The sequence below is a fragment of the Hippoglossus stenolepis genome, chromosome 16 (genome assembly GCF_022539355.2).
Source record: "Hippoglossus stenolepis isolate QCI-W04-F060 chromosome 16, HSTE1.2, whole genome shotgun sequence".
NCBI lineage: Eukaryota > Metazoa > Chordata > Actinopteri > Pleuronectiformes > Pleuronectidae > Hippoglossus > Hippoglossus stenolepis.
This window is the reverse complement of record NC_061498.1, coordinates 11,362,814-11,378,901: the sequence shown is the minus strand read 5'-3', so window position 1 is coordinate 11,378,901 and position 16,088 is coordinate 11,362,814. Positions and strand designations below refer to the sequence as shown.

At 45.0% G+C, this 16,088-nt stretch overlaps 1 long non-coding RNA gene across 1 annotated transcript; it reads left to right on the top strand.

Moving 5' to 3' along the window:
- Window positions 1-307: 307 nt before the first annotated feature.
- On the top strand, window positions 308-10,848 carry LOC118123322. Its single transcript, XR_004698568.1, has 3 exons — window positions 308-457; window positions 617-749; window positions 10,489-10,848. It is a non-coding gene; the product is annotated as an uncharacterized LOC118123322 (long non-coding RNA).
- Window positions 10,849-16,088: the final 5,240 nt, after the last annotated feature.

The following is a 16,088-nucleotide window of genomic DNA, read 5'->3' as shown; positions in this document are numbered from 1 at the left end:
ATTATCAATTCACATTTTCACCTACAAGGTTTATTGTGTATTTGCACATTAGTGAGCATATTTTTGCAAATGTATATTTTATGCAATAAGCGTTTATTTTTTAAAATTATTTTTCATTCAAGGCTTCGCCACATAAACTCACATTAAAAAGTCTAAATAAACTGTGTGAGAGTGAAACGAAAGACGTCAAAGCTGCTGCTGCAGGAGTGATGAAGCTGTTATTATCGCTGCTGCCACAAGAGGGCAGAGCTCGACGTTAAGCCACAGGTAGGTTACACGTAATCACTGAAGAAGAGACGCAGGCTACACGTGGTTGCTGACGCTGGTGGAAGTTCGAGGTGGTGGGGGGGTTGTATCCAGTACATAAAATGCGCGACAGTCTCATAAATGATAAGAGAAACGTTGTATCAGCAGATTTAATCACATCAGGTGACTTGAATCAAACACACCCAGAAAGGTGCGTGTTGGACAGGTGCATTCTGGGTCTACCCGTCATGCTCCTCATCAGTGGCGTCTGAGCACAACTTTTCTGTCTTATTCTCTTCTAGTATTTAGATTTAATAATATTTACCTCTCCTGGATGTTTTTTCTGCTGTTTTTGACTCGTGCATATCAGAGTAGTGATCGATGTGGACAGAGAAAGTGAGAGGACTGCTCATAATCTTCATGATGTGAAGGAGCAGGGAAGTTAAACCTGGAACGGAGACTGAGAGAGACTGGAGGAGACACACAATGTGACATTTATACAAGTAAGTACAACAATTATTAGCCAGTTATTAGTCTTTATTCAAATGCGTGTGTGTGTGTGTTTGTTTGCGTGTGTGGGTCCATGATTTCTCTCTGCTTCACTGTGTGTTTGTGATGTGGAGCTGCTGCATTTGCTGTTTTATTCTGCTGCTGATTCTATAATCTGATTTAATCCCTATATCTAGACTCCCCCCTTTTTATGTTTAAAATTAAAAATAACCAATTTTCTCTACCTCCATATAATGTAAAGCCAGAATTACATTATCCTCACCTAGATATGCTTAGAGTCCACAGAAACAACAACAACAAAAAAGATGCAAACAACTGAACAATCCATCTTTGCTCTTTTCACCGGCCTCACTGACTCGAACTCTGTCCGAAGATTGAACATTAAAATGTGTCGTTTGACTCTGCGATGTCGAGCTGGTGCACAGCAGAGTGGCAGGTGCCCTTTTTAAATCCCAGCAAAAAAAGATGGAACTAATTTGCTGCCAGGCTCACAGGCCACATCAGACGTGACTGCGTATGAATTCTAAATCATAGTCCAATGCAATCTGCTCTGAATGATTAGTTCAGTGGGATCACGAATCGGATATTATCCCGCCCTGTGCTATCATTGCAGGGACAGGGAAAGAGAGAGAAAAAACGATAAAAACGTCAGGTCTCCAGGATCATTTTTGAGCGAAGCCGCAGAGGAGAGTCGTAAAAAGTGAGCCTGCGTTCCCTGGTCCCACCTGTGAGGGGCTGCTCTTCTCTGCAGGTCTCTGAATGTGAATAATACCCGGCTACAAAAACCTCCCCTGCCCATCAGCTGCATCCATGAGAACTACAAGGAGGCTGCACAGGTCTCCGAGGAGGCTCTGCCCCCCGAGGTGCTCATGCCTCCAAGAGACGAGTGTGAAGAGTTCACTCCTGGTTTCATCCACATGGACTTTACTCTTTGCCTCAGTCTCTGACCATACAGCTCCTCTGCTCGGGCGGGAGGACCGAGAGAGCCAGTCTTACCCCAGCAGGCGATTATTCCCCCTGAAGAAATGCAAGCAACAGCTGCAACTTCATCAGACAACAACTGCAAAGAGTGAAAAGCAAAAAGCAGGCTGGTGCAGGTCGGTAGTGTTGATGCTGGAGGAGAAATGTACCATGATACAAAACTTGGTGTAAGGCCATGTTGATTTGTCGAGGAATTTAATTTATTGTATTTACGTATTCGCTTGCGTCCGTCGGTTTGTTTGCATTGCGCAAAAAAACCCTGGACGGATCAACACAAAAGTTGGTGGAAGGAATTAACCCATTGGATTTTGGTGCAGATCCAATAATCTCTTTTCACTTCCTTTAACATTTGCACGATAGGGAATTTTAGCACCATTTTCATTTATTTTCTCAGAGAATAATTCATGGTTCTTGATGAAAGAAAATCAGGAATGTTTATGGGACTGATATTGAGCATCAATTTTTGGTGCAGATCCAAATAGAAATCTGGATCTAGTGAATTTAATTGTGGCTTCACGAGGAATGCGCCCTGCGAATGCCCTTCTTGTTAATTAAGAGCTTCATCTTTTCTAGTTTTCTCAAATCTTTATCCTGGTTTATTCTCCAGCTGAAACAAAACGCTCTACCTCTCCTCACAGACTCGGTTGATGTATGCGGTTCATAAAAAAAATCTGTGAATATCAGTAAGTCTTCAGGAATGGGTGCACTAGATTGGACTAGTGCATCATGTCTGGATCTACCAGTAATCATGTTAATGGGCAGATTCTCTCAATTGATGCCGTCACATCCTCCTGCTGCACCCGGAGTTTGAAAGTAGAATGCATAGTTTATTGTGCTGCGCTAATATTTGCGGAATAATTTCATAAAATACTGTTTACTAACCTCTTCCATGCTCTTAGCCAGATTAACTCGGAGGCATTTATGCTTTGCAGGGTCCATTTGATGCACAGCGGTTTTAATGGTTAATAATGAGCATATTTATGTTCTTACTGAGCCAACTTTACAGAGGGAGCACTCTGTGTTAGTGGTTCTCGGTAGAGGGCAGAGCTGTTAAACAAATTATTACTAAGAATTGCAATATTCTGGGCAAAGTATGAAGCAAATTTCCACAAATTAATTACCTTAATGAGATTATTATATTATTATGGTCATATGAGTGTGGATCTGTGCAAATAAGCCCTGCATTCGAAGGCGGACCGAACCACTAACAGCTCAGCAGTTGCACTCGACAGAGCGCTGATGTCTGAGGCTAATGTGGATTTAAGCGTTCACTACTGTCAGCAACAAGCCCGAGATAGCCCATTTGTCTTGAAGTGAGCCCCTTTAGACCCATTCAAGATCACTAAGTTAATAATCATAGACTGATGCACTTCATATTGTACAAAGCACATTTGGACTTGATTACGCCGTCATTAGACTGCAGCCGTTTACAGCGCGAATGTAAATATGTTTTCACCTTTTTCGAAGAGCATGAATAAACAAAAAGCCGCGCGGCTGCTCAAGGGATGAATGATCAAACCCTCGTACGCGATAACACCGGGATAATTGCATTGCACTATCCTCGGTAGTGTTCATAACTTCATACCATTAGTCGTGTCCATGCATGCGTGTGCAAAGGGAATAGCACGGAGTTGTACCCCATAGGTCTTTTAGGAGCCATGAGTGCAAAAGTGTGTGGATGCACCAGAGTGCTTAGGCTCTGGTTTTCTGCTTACACCACGAAAAACTGAACAGCTATGGAAATACATTTGAGACGGAAAGTCTAAGTAGAAAAAAAAATATATATAGTGCTGAAATGTGGAATCATGTAAAAGTCAATGCCAAAGACTGATAACCTGTGTTATATGAGGGTGTTTGTTTATTTTAATTATTGCAAAAAAAGACAAGTTTTATGGTGGTGTATGGATCCTATTTTTCTTTTCTTTTCAAAACTTGACTTCTTGTGAGAAACGCACGGTAAAGTAACGGCAATTAGTGCGAGCAGACACCACGGTACCAGTAATAGGTGTTCTGGTTGCACTCCCAAAATCCCAGATCTAATTTTGGAAGTTGTGTTTGCAGTGTGAGCGTTTTTTAAAAATTCATTTGAACTCACATCTGACACATGACGATTTTTTGGATGTTCCTTTTGCTTTGTGCGTTTGCCTCCTTTGTCCCAACCTCTGTGCAAACACAACATGCATAAGGATTTGTTTGTGGAGGTGTAATACGGAATAATTCATTCGGATGTCGGAGATATTGCTTTGGCTTTTTGCCTCAAGAACAGCAGCAGCACAGTTTTTACTCTCATCAGTGTGTTTTATCTGTTTACAGGCTGTGGTCTTATCCACGGTGCAGTGTGTGCGTTGTGTTACAACCGACACGTTTGGCAATTTAAACTCTTGAGTTACAGACCCAGTTTAGTCTCTGAGTCTGGTAAAGGTTTAAAGTATCAGACTCTGCTTTCCAGCTTTGCTTAACTCACGGCTGAGTTTGCAGAGAGCATCGGCTGTAAACGATGAAACAGAAGTTGGTCAAGTGGCCGTATCGTCTGCACAGGGGGAGGGTGTGAGCCTTGTTGTGCTTGTGCTCAGCCAGCAGGATGCACTGCAGCCCCATCACGCACCAGCTCTAATGACAGGAGGAAAAAAAACCATCAAGCTGAAAAGCACCGTTTCAGCGAGCCTGAGATGAATATTTATATATGTGGGAAAATGAATGCCATTTTTCACATAAATGAATACCCGCACGCAAATTAGAGGTTGAGATTATCTCGTTGCTTAATGCTTAATTGAAGCCTGCCTCTAATTAGCTCGGCTATTATCATCCAACTGAGGAACAATTCCAGTTTTCTGAAACTTTTCAACATGGTGCGAATAGAATTTGGCCCTTAGAAATAAACTTAAAGCTTCTGCATTATGAAGAATTCTAATCTTGTGTCCTCTTGTCACAGCTTCACCCACCGCGACCGCTTTTTAATTCTCATCAACATTAATTTAGCTGAGAGCAAAATGTCTGAATTAATGTCCCTCCATTCCTTTTTTCTTTCCACGTCACCCTCATTTCATGCTGTGTCAGTGCCGGTTGTCTTACCTCTCGCAAGGCAAATGGAAGTTCACTATCTGCAGCGAATTTTTCTTCACTTTCATTCAGAACACTGAGACGAATGACACTGCATTGGCTCTACAGGATGGAGTTTATGCATTGACCCCCTGTGGCTTCCATAAGAGTATAATTCCTCTGCTTGTGTTTGCACTGCAGGCTGGTGGCAGCTCTGATTGTGGCCACACTGTGTGCCTGCCAGTGTGAATGAATCGTTCCAAAGTGATGCCCTGCACAAAGAGCTTACCTGGGAACAAAGCACGACAGATTCCATTGCGCTGGGAATGTGCCAGGATTCCTGCCGCTGCGCCGCAACCACTGGCGCATCCACCAGGAGTTTTCTGGCACGTCTGACGTCCACACGCAGCAGACGAGTGGCACTGCTGCTGTTTGATAGTTTCCAACACTCGCCCTCTCCAACCTTCTGCAAAAGCCGATTTCAGACATGAACTCCGCAGACTGTCTCCGCAGGTTCCCTTTCACACCTGAACAATGCAGGAGGAGATTCTCTGCTCAGACGTGTTCACAACACATAAATCTCTGAGTGTTCAGGTGAGGGGTGAGACAGCAGGTGGAGACAGAATGTAACGTATAAATTTCCTTGCAGAGATCACGTTTTTATCGAAAGTACATCGACGCCGGCTGTTATCACTTAAAGCTCTCTTGACATTTTTGTTCGTATCTAGTTAGTTTTTTCTAGAAAAGTCATCAACACAACCTCTTGCCCGCGGTGAATCCTCTGAAGGATCTCCTGCTGTGTTCTCACATCGCCTCCTTCAGACATTCTGACATTTGCGCTCTCACCTACAACCCCTCCTCTGGAGCATGTGCGGCAATTCTCTGTAGTTTAGTGCATTTCTGAAAGCAGCTATACAGTATTTTCTAAATGCCTGTCAGCCAGCGGCTCTCATTCTGTGGCCTCACTCTCCCCTGCTCGCTCTTTTCCCACCTCCCTCTGAATTATTGAGCTCTTTCTTTCAAAGGGACCGGTTCCTCTCATCAGATGTGGAGGCCATCAAGCTTGCTTCGCCACTCCTTCACCCGCGGCTGCAGCTGCCCCCATGTTGCCTCATGACATTGAGGAAATCACTCACATGTTCCTCACTTACTTGTCACTCAGTCCAACACTTGCTCGCTCTCAATCTTTTTTTTTTCTTTCAAAACCCCCGCCCTCCTAACCCCGCTTCTTTAAATCTCTCCCTTTTGCCTTCACAATCTTTCGACTTCTATTTTTTTTCCTTCAATGTTTCTCCCTCCATCCCCCACCACCCCTGCTCTGTTTTTCTGTAATGTCACGGCCCACTGCTGGGTGTCACTGAGTTGATGGAGGGAAAAAAAATGGAGGACTGAGGCAGGGGAGGGGCTTGACAGGAGCGTGTGTGTGTGTGAGTGAGTGTGCGGACGTGTTGATATAAGAGACCGGGAGAACGAGAGACGGAGAGGGAGGCCGGAGCGACAGGCATTATGCCCGCGGGTGTATCTAGTGTAAAATGCTCCATCCTGGTGAAAACACACTTGGCAGTTTGCGCACCACTGCTCGCAATAAAGCCGTGCAGCCCGGTGCTTGTGACTCCTCCTAATGGTGTTCCATTACAGCCTCCCAAAGGACCTGTTTCTGTACGTACACACAGACTGGCATCCATTTCCACCGTCTTATTATGCAATCTCGTGCAACCTGAAGCCAAGTGCATTGTCTGACACTAACATATACACGTGGAAAAAAATGTAGTATAGCGATTGAACTGTTTGTAATGCTGTGTCTCATGTTCACTTTGCCAAATCACCTCCTCTTTCTGGCTGTGGTGGAGGAGCTCTCTGGCAGAAAGAAAGAGACCAATGGCGCCTTTATTCTCTGCTCTATTGTCGTAGCTTCATTTTGCGCCACAGAAAGCACTGAGGCGAACCCTTAAAGATCTCTTTTAAAAGCCACGGTTGCGGCGCATGTGATCTAAAACCTAATCGGAGAGACACTTCAGCCTGCTGCAATTGCAACATTATGAGAGTCGATAAGACCTTACTGTTTAATGCAATGATTTCCACGTGTCATCTCTCTTTATCGCTCAGGTCAGTCAATAGAATTGATTCAATCAGCAGCGCGGCACAAAACACAAACTGGAAAACATTCAGTGGCAAACACACACACACACACACACACATGCACACGATTAGCAAACAGGGATTTGGGGATCGGGGCGTTCGAAGGTGTGTATGTGCAGAGGGTGGGACGGCGAATTTTGGGTGCGAATTCTGTTTGAGGAAAAGACAGATGTGTGCTCAGCCACCAAGACAGTAAATTCAGCGGGAAGTGCTTTTGGAACGCCCCCCACAGCTATTCAAACAGATTAATGGTAACAAACAGCCAGGCAACAAAGCGCAATAAAACACTGACAGTGGATGGTCGCCAACTGACCGATGGCAACAGTTGATTTATTTTCCAGGATGTAATGCAGTATATGGGAGGTTAGGCGGTCCACAAGAGAGAAAGAAGACCAGCGCCTTGTTATGTGTGTGTGTTTCTGTGTGTAGGATTAGGGTCGAGAGAGGTCTCTGGCATGAGTAGGTGGTAAAATGCCCCAACTCCTGTGATACGTGATGATCTGAGGAGGAAGTGGGAAGGGGCTGATCCGGTCCACGTTATTAGTCGAGCTCTGTTAGACCATGTAATAGCCTCGCAGCGCAACAGGGAGTCGCTGTTCCAAGAGCCAACTCTGCCCAGTATGACATCCTGATATGGAAGATATTCGTAGCGGGCGCAACAGCAAAACTCGCTGGATGGCGGTGTACAGGTGTGTGTGTGTGTGTGTGTGTGTGTGTGTGTGTGTGTGTGTGTGTGTGTGTGTGTGTGTGTGTGTGTGTGTGTGTGGCTCGCTCCTCCGAGTGTTTGCATAAGTGCTGATTCTGCTCTTCCAAACCCTTCAACTCTGCATTTTTTCCCAGACTTTCCCCTCTCTCCACTGTGCCCTCATCTCCTCTCCTCATCGCCACGCAGCTTGCCTCCTCGCCCTTTGCCTCGATTCGTCACACATACCTTTTCATTACCCCTTCCAACCCTGCCCAAAAAAACTCCCCACCCTACCTCCTCCTCCTCCTCTTCAGAGAGTTGCAGACAACACAAGGTAGCGGGCATCAAGCAATTTCCTATTCTGAAAACGTGAGAGCTTGACATTTGCCAGACGGCTATGAACCTCGGTGAAGGTGGAGGAAACAAGCGTGCGCTGCGTGGATGGAGTAGAGTGTGAGAGTGGACGCAGGCGATCAGAGAGAGTGAGACATCATCTAAGTGGAAGGCAATTACGCAGGATGAGGAAAAAAAAGCATGTTAAGAGGGGATACAGATTCACAAAGAGGAAAAAAGTCAAAGAGTTCTGGTCGACATGATCAAGGAGAAAATGGTTTGTATTAGCAATGAAAGGGAAACAGAAAATACAGAGTGTTGTGTTTGAGTAATTCTTGGTCTGACCTCCAATTTCTCCGGAGGGCACCTCACCTGTTGTATCTGGTGCGCTTCACATAACAGGAGGTTGCCAAATAGCAGAGACGCATTATCACTTCTGAAAATTACACCAGGAAATACTAACTGTGGGCACTTAAGACTTCTAACTCCGCTGCTTTTTACTCTTTGGGTTCAGCACTTTAGAGAGAATAACACAAAGTAGCTTATACCTTTTGTTACACCAAAATTAGCAGGTTTTTTAAATGTGGGTAAACCTACAAAGAAATTAGAAAACGTTGTTGCATGTTGTTCATAAAATGTTAAAAACAATACACAAACGTTCCTGCCTGGTTCAATGTGTGTCGTAACGTCGCCCCAGAAAAGGGTCTGTGTCCAGACTGCCAAAACGAACATGAAAAGAAATGAATGGTTTCTATTAGTGCCAGTCGGAGCCGGTAAATAACCGTATCTACTGCAGAGTCATTTGACCCGGAGTGAATGTTGATTGGATCTGTTTCCATTGCAGACCAAAGCCAGATGTTTTTTGTTTTTTTAAGGGGTTCAGATACACATGGGAGCTTAAACACACACATATGCACGCAAGCATATATACACACACACACAAACACACACACACGTTTGCCCATCTATTTTATTCCCTATAGCCCCTTACCTCATCAAAACTAACCCTAACTAAAAGCAAATCTTAACCCTCAAAATGCTCATGTGGGTCAAAAAGTGAGGACCGACCAAAATGTCCTCATTCTGTAGGTTCTAGGTACACACACGCGCGCGGCCCACACTCCACTGTGTGTGCATGTTCATGCAACCATACAGCATATTTAGCTTGGTAATAAAGCAGCATTGTTTAAAGAGAGAAAACACAGCAAATGAATCAATATACAGCCTCCATGCCAGGGCATTTTATGTGGCATCTGTTTTCCATTCCTTTGCTGGGCACAAAGCGCTGGCCCGGTGCCGCGACACTGTGGCCAATCTCTCTGCGCCAGGGTTGAGGTATACAATCTGCATCGGGCTTCATCTCACTGAAGCTGCGAGCTTTGGTCTTTTCCCACGAGTTCGGATGTATGTCCGTCAGAACAGGCGCACAACAAAGAGAGAAATTAACTGTGGTGCTTTCCAGGAGCGCTTTACTGTGAGTGGTGCATTATTGTATCACTCCTCCTTTTCCTCTTTTGCCAACATCACTTCCTCTGTTGTTCCGATCCGTAGCCCTTTTTCTCTCCCCCTTTCTTTGCTTGCCGGCACCCCTCCCTCCCCTCCCTCCCTCTTTTTCTGAGACTATTCGTCTCCCATCTCTCTTGTCTCTCTCCCTCTCTCTCTCTTTTTCTCATTCTTTGCTATTGTAGTACTACTGGGATCTCATTAAGCCACTAACTTCAAATAAATAAAACAAACTGCGGGGACAAATGAGGGATCTATATGCTGTGAAAAAAACTGGCTTGTAATGAGTTTTCCTTTTCCCTGTTCTGACACCTTTCTTCCCTCTCTTCCCGTTTTTTGTTTGCCTCCGTCAATTCAATTAATTTCAAATGGGCTTTATTGGCATGACCGAGGCATTTTGATGGTGCCAAAGCTTTGCAAAAAAAACCAAAAATTGGAAAAAACCATGCTGCATTATATCTGCCTCTCCACGTCGTCCTCGCTTTCCAGCCTCAGCGTATCCCGGCTCTCTCGCTGCCAGTGTGCAATCACTGCAGCCAGCAGAAGACGCTAACTATCTCCTCCTTGCCCATCTTCCTCAGCGCCTCCTCTGTTTGGGTATTTTTCCTTTTATTGTCCATCTGTAAGAGGCCTGAAACAAAGATACTCTATTTGTCTTTCCCATTAGAGATGAAAAGACGCCAATATGAATGGATTGGAGGCTATGGTGTCGACAGCTCAGCTTGTTTTTCCTCTGAAACCCTCTTTCCTGTTTCCCCCTTTGGACTCTTTTCCCTCCCGTGTGTGTGTGTGTGTGTGTGTGTGTGTGTGTGTGTGTGTGTGTGTGTGTGTGTGTGTGTGTGTGTGTGTGTGTGTGTGTGTGTGTGTGTGTGTGTGTGTGTGTGCGTGCGTACAGTAGCAGGTCTGGTTATTTTTCCATCCTCTGTGGGGTTCAGCTCCAGCGTATCAATTGTTGTTGGATTCTTTGTCCCGGCCCACGAGAGAGCTGTAGTTGTAGAGGCTGGAATAGAGGGAGGCTTGTTCTCATGTTGCAAGGGTCGTCTTTGTTACAGACAGATGAACTGGGAGCAGACTGGGCCGGAATTACGGAGACAAGACGAGCATCCTGAGAAAACGTACGATGAGTACCACCTTAAGATCTGCGAGAAGTGAAGTGACAAGTGACGAGTGCCTGGTGCTCCAAGGACTTCCACCGAGATCAAGAAGCTGCTGATGTCGATCAAGGAAGGGGAGAGGGAGGACGCAGAGCGATTGGGGGGGAAGCAAAAGAGAGGGAGAGAAAAAAAATGGAAGGATAAAAGAAATCTTGATTTTGTCTGAGAGAGTATTGATTTTTTCCTCTGGGTTGGCCATGTGCGCACCAGCCTGTTATTAGTTTAGAAACAAAAAAAAGTGGTGTGTGTGTGTGTGTGTGTGTGTGTGTGTGTGTGTGTGTGTGTGTGTGTGTGTGTGTGTGTGTGTGTGTGTGTGTGTGTGTGTGTGTGTGTGTGTGTGTGTGTGTGTGTGTGTGTGTGTGTGCGTTGCTGTTTGCATGTGTTGTTCTGTGTGAGAGTCCATGCAGCCTGAGTGATATGAGGTGTGTGTGTGTGTGTCTGGCTGTTGGACTGGTGTATGGGCCCGCGCGCTTTGGAGCCCCTGGCTGGTTGGAGATGTTGGGATTAGAGGGAGATTAGAGCGGTGATTACACAATGTCTTCGCTCTAATGATCCCAACTGTTTGTTCATCTTATCAGCCACTCTGCACTGGATTCCACGACTGCGGCTGATATGAGATAACACGCGGATTACCCCCATACACCCCACCCTCCACGCAGCCCCCCCTGCCGCACCAGTCAGACAGCGGAGTGACCCAGGCAGAGTGGGCAAACAACCCCTCAGGGGAGCTGCGAGGGAGACGGACATGTACTGAAGGAAATTCATAGAGGGAGAGGGTGACTTCCAGGGCTGACCCCTCGAGTGCACAGAGGCATTAGCCAGAGTGCTCATTGCTCACTGAGACAATACACTGACCCCCCGGAGAGCCCTCGGTCTGCAGTGCAATGTACCCACACAGCCACAGCATATTATAGAGGGAGAAGTGGGTGGAAGTAGTGATAAGGTGTCCAAAGTACTCTGGTACACTATGTGGTGTGAGTGTACATTTTCTTGCTATTGGGGTGAAGTATGAGGTTATTAGTTTAGTGTGTTTGTGTGTGTGTGTCTGTGTGTGTTTGTGTGTGCGCGCATATTTCTCGATAAAGGAAAGGCTGGTTTCAGTCAGTGTGGTGGCCTATGAAATAAAGGAGCGCATCAGATGTCGGGTGTGTGTTTTTAATAAAGTGAGGATGCGCAGATTTGTGTGCTTAAGTGTGTTTGCCTAAGTATGACTGTGTGTGTGTGTGTGTGTGTGTGTGTGCGCACACTTCTCTCCATGCATGCATGCCACTCTGATCTCCCCATTACAAGGTCGATTAAGCCACTAATCCCCAAAATACACGCGTCCAACAGCACGACACTGGAAAAAAACCCTCTCCCAAGGAAAAAATGGCTGAATCTTTCCTTCCCTGTTGCTCAGAGCTTAAGCCACACACCAGTGTGACGGGCTACAGAGCATGAGCACGGAAATGTGTTTTCCCTCCATAACCACACAGGCAAGGGATTACCATGGACCCTAAACCTCGGAAAAGCAGCTACTTCTACACGACTGTGGCCTAAAAAAAAAAGTTAATACACAACCACAGTGACACAGCAGGAGAGAGTTCTATATATAAAGTATCGTTCATGCTAACTGAGATCTAATGAGTTTCCATGTAGGTTTGTATGGGTGGCGGTTGGAGGAATCACACAGGAAAAAGATTCAAAACACTGAACATACAGGAAGTTACATGCTTTTCCTCTTCTTTAACAGGCTTGCACGTGTGTCTGATGCCTTTCATATCTTTTTGTCATGGCTGCATATTGAAAACCAGTAATTACTATGGCTCTTTACTCCCTGTTGTCTTGCCGTGCGCTCAGGCTTGGCGTGCGGAGGAATCTTCATAACCATTAATTAGAGAGCTGAGGCTCTGTCAGGGAGATGGCCAGGGGCAGAGGACCAGGGGCCCTCAAAGCCTCCATGATTCCACCCTCAAAGCCTAATTTGGCCTGATTCACCTGGAGCGAAGTCCGGAGTGGCCCATCACTCATCATGCTTCTTTTTCCCTGTCCTCCTGTGACAGTATAAGGTTTAGGCGAATGGCATATGATGAAACGTACTTCAAACTGCACCTTATTGTCCGTCCATTCGTCCGTCCAGCTTTGTCAATACCATCTGACATTGGGCTAGAGGCGGGATACAGCCTCAACAGGTCGCCACCGTTTCACTGGGCCAACATACAGAGACCAACAACCATTCACACTGACGTTCATATGGTGTCTCTAACCCAAATCTACATGTCTTGGGACTGTGGGAGGAAGCAGTAGAGAAAACCATCTCAGGGAGAACATGCAACGAATTGATGGTGCAGCTGATTGATAAAACAAGGCAAATATAATATAACTTGCTGCAACAAATATAGCAAGTAGTAATGTGACATGATCCAGTGAACTAATCAACAGAGTTTATGAAAAATGTACAGTTAATTAATTTTCACGAGGTGCATATTACTTTGATACAGAGATATAAATATTGATATAAAAATGTTCCTGTCATTTTGTCTTTACTACATATTTCTACTGGTAGAAAAGGTTTTGAAAAAAAAGAAAAAAAAACAATGTGATAAGAACTACTTAAAATGATAGAAACCATCTTTGAGAAATATTTATTTGATGTTTACTATGACTTTTTAGTTTGGCTCATTTCCCATTCATTAACAAGGAGGAGGCAGGATTTATGACCTATACTTCGGCCAGCCACCAGGTGGCGATCAAGATGCTTTGGCTTCACTTCAGGGGAGGCGTCATGTTGTCCATCTTCAGTCTATGGTTTTCTATCTGTCAAACTCTATTGCTGTCCAGACACGCATCATTGCACCGGGTGACATGTTGTGTCTTTGTTGTGATGGTCAGAGTAGTTGAATCTTCGACACATTTTTGTCTGTAGCTTTATGCTGAGCAGATATCAGTGCACGTGTGTGGGCTCCATCTTTTCCATGTCCACTACACACGGTTCATAAAGTCCCTGTGTGCAGTAGGAGACATAGACACAATGCAGTGTCTGTTGAGTGTTCCTGTGTATATATTCGGTACAAACACTCGGGTCCCTGTGCAGCTGGTGGTCTTTCTGCTCGCCGGCGGGATATAGATCTATTCTGTTCTCCAAGGAGCCAGTTAACATGGCTGACCTCCATTTCTGCAGGTTGTGTGCTCTTAAAGATCTCTGTCTGAGAGTCTGTCGCTGGCTGACGTTTATTGCGCCATCAGGAGCTGCCCAGCAGAGCCTCTGTCCTGACCTCGGTCTAATCAGATTGTAATGAATCAGAATTCTTAATTCCTGCAGCTATTATGTGGACATTTGCTTCCACTGGGAACAACTATTTTGTGATCATCTACCATATCGTAGTGATATTAGATAAGATATTAGATCATCTTGGAAAAACACAGATTTGCCAGTTTTGTGATACATTAAAATCAACCATATGCATGTTATTAAAGCTAATTAGCATCTGGGTTAGGGAGATAATTAGTAAGAAGCAATGCAGCACAGACAGTTAATTTGTCCTGCTTACTTGTGGCCTATGAATGCATGATTAGCCATGTTAAGGGCACAGGTGATCTATTGTAGCTGTGCAGGCCAATCATTAATAATGCATAGGCATCACCTTTTCTGAAAACCTCATGAACTGGAAAGTGGGAAAATCCACCCGAGGTTCAGACTCATTAAAATGAAATAACTTGTAAATGATCCAACTCCTCTCCAAAAAAAATACACATCAGAATCTTCCTTGTTTTAATCTCCGTTATTTAGCAATTTAAATCCGAGGTTACTTTTTTAAATAAAGGGTCTCCTTGACTCAAAGGGCTGATGTCAACTGTGCTTGATCTCAGCTAAATACCTGGTTTATCCTTGATTATTGTCTAATGAGAAAATAATTAGTGTTCCTCAAAGACGCAACACAAGAGCACAAGGTCCCTTAATTACAATCTCCCAGACGCTTTTGACAACCACAGAAAACATCCTCACGTCAGCGTATCACCGCCATCAAACCCGGAAAGAAACAAGAAAACGCACAACGCTACACGCCGTTACAGAAAATAAATAAAAAATGAGGCTCCAAGGAGAAGCATTGTGCTTCTCTGACAGATGAGCACATTGTTTCTATTCAGATAGAATTTATTCAAACACTTTGCTGCATTTTCTTCTTTGTGCTCTCTCACGAAATCTGCAGAGTCCAGTTGTCGCCGGTGGGTGTATGAGTATGTGTGTGATTTTTGTTGTTGCCGAAAGTATTCTTTTTTTTTTGTAGTGTAATTATGTAGTGCACTTTGCAGAATGCTGCTGCTGCTGCTCCAGGTGACCAATCACTGAGTAATGAGAGACCCAGAGACCTGTAAGAGATTGACTGCAACCCGCGACCCCTTCATCTCATTCAGGTCTTAATCACACTGGTCCCGCAGGATCCCCCATGATGCATGCCTGGGAATGTTTGGGTCCGGTTGCCTCAGCGGGGGTATGCGCTCCCCAGCCCTCATCCCTCTTTCCCCTCCTCGCTGTCCCGTTTCTCCTCCCCCGTTCCACCGCCTGATGGAAGTGGAAGGATGGAATTGAAGCCAAGAGCCGGAGTGTAGAATACCTGAGGGGGCAAAGTGGTTCTATAAACGGAGGAGTGAAATGGCTCATGAATAGCATTTTAACTTGCGGGCAAAGTCTGCAGGTTAAAATGTCAACTTTCAAATGGTCAGGGTCAGACGGAGAATGGGGGAGATTCAATGAAACTCCTAATGAAAACCATTGGTATCTACAGCCACCTAATGAAGTCAGGGCCAGTGTTTAATTGCGTTTTCAAAAGCCTTTCATTTGCTTGGTATATTTTCATTTTCTTGAAGAAGCATGGGGGTAGACTGTAAATGCTGTTCCACCCCGTGTCATTTCTTATGTATGATTAATATTCAGCTCTGGCTCTCCTCTGCTTTTAATCATTCTGGTCGTTATGAATGTTTGGCCTCGGCACACCCACACATAGAAAACCTCAATGGTCCAGTCAAGTCATTGTGGGATTTCCATTTGACTATCTAATAACCTCATTGTAGATTTGAAATGCCACGATAAAGTATGTAACTGTCACTGCTGTCAGCGCAGAGGGCCCCCCCCGAGTGTTCGCAACAGATGTGGTTCATGGAATGAGTTGTTGTGGTCGCCTGCATTATTCAACATGAAACGTCGGGGTCGGGTTATTCCTTATTGATGTGGAGTACACCTGTATATTTAAAATGTTACTTGTAGAGTGTGGAGGAATATAGAGCGAGAGATGAGGAGAAAAGGGAAAGAGAAACATTTTGAAAGTTACCTTTAGTGGCCAGGAAAATTAAAGGACATGAAATATTTAACAGTTAGGAACCGTGGGCACCTGCGCTGTTAAAACGAGAGTGGGGGGAAAAAAGAGAGTGACAGTGTGAGAAAGAGGGCGAGGGAGATGGTGATTGAAAGGTGGAGAGGGGAGGGCTGAATAGAGTGTGCTGCAGTGAGCCGGTCCCTC